A 1,344-nucleotide genomic window follows, 5' to 3' on the forward strand; every position below is an offset into this window, starting at 1 on the left:
TTCATGGCAAACAGAGGTGATGTATTCACGGGCACGGGAGTCAAGGAGTACAGCATCCTGCCCAAGGCGAATCCCATCGAACTAACCTGAGCAGCCTTCCAGACGCGGTCACATTATAACCCTACGGTAACTTGACTTCTGAAGGTTCGATAAAACGTCTGCCAAGGCCTGCCTGCCTATTTATCCTGCCTCCCGCCGAACAATACATCCGTTCATAAAAAGAGAGTCCTACTACAATGCTGATGAATGGCAGTGACATTTACCACAGGATTTTGGAACAGATCGTTTCTATACCAGCAAGACATTTACTATACGAGTGTGGAAATAAGGATATACCACTACAGTGGAATTCAGGTGTCCAGCCCACACCGCTGGCTTCACGGCCACGGTCTCTTTTCAGTTATCCATAGTGCCAGCACGGAGGCACCTCAACAGTGGGTTTGCACCCCAAGAGTAATTAACTTGAATGCAGGTAATTAATAGAATTTAACCACCTAGGTTGTGCAAGCTCACCTCCTTTCCAGTGACATTTACCACGGTACTTCCATTACAGCGGGACCTGATGGAGGGCAGGGATCCTCCTCAGTGGAGTACTTCCAGTCCTCTGTACACTCGGGGAATTGGTGATGGGTGAGGACACCCTGTACCGATTCTCAACGTACTTTACACACATAAATATGCGTTTCATGGTTTTCACTACAGCTGAGCGATAGGGTCAGTCTCTTCCCTGTCCCCTCACCCTAGATAGGGGGCACACCACCAACATCAAGGGCTATTTTACATCTGGATTGACAGTTAACTTGGTTCGAGGATCAAGTAGAGGACGTCAAAATAACCGTTGCTCCACACCCCTACATATTTATGTGTGAAAGTACCTCCAGTCCTACCTCAACATCCAAGGGCCTTCGGTCATCCACCCCACGAGGATAGCTGCTTCCTGACAACGGTCTATTCTTATTCCAGTTTCAGCTGGATGGATCCATTGGACTCAGGACCACAGCCTTGGCCCAGGGTTTCTGGAGCCACTGTATCTAGACTTTGAGCACATGTCCCTTGCCCAGAAGTATGTCCCTTGCCCAGAAGTGGCTTCGGCAAACAGGGGAAAAGAGCAAACTTAATGTCTGCTGAAAAACATACGAAGGGCACGCAGGATCATGATAATGCCAGGGTGGACCATGCTCATTATCGCAGTTCATAAGGGAAATTCCCTCCTGTAGCAGAAAGCAGACCCCCACACCCCCTGCCCTCCATTGTTTTTCATCTATATATATTTTTTTTATTATTAAAGAACGTGCACCCACACAGCTGAACATCCCAAATGTTCATACATTAAATATTCAGTCG

Source organism: Ambystoma mexicanum, chromosome 6p (genome assembly GCF_040938575.1).
Source record: "Ambystoma mexicanum isolate Mex_15411 chromosome 6p, UKY_AmexF1_1, whole genome shotgun sequence".
In the NCBI taxonomy this organism is placed as follows: Eukaryota; Metazoa; Chordata; class Amphibia; order Caudata; family Ambystomatidae; genus Ambystoma; species Ambystoma mexicanum.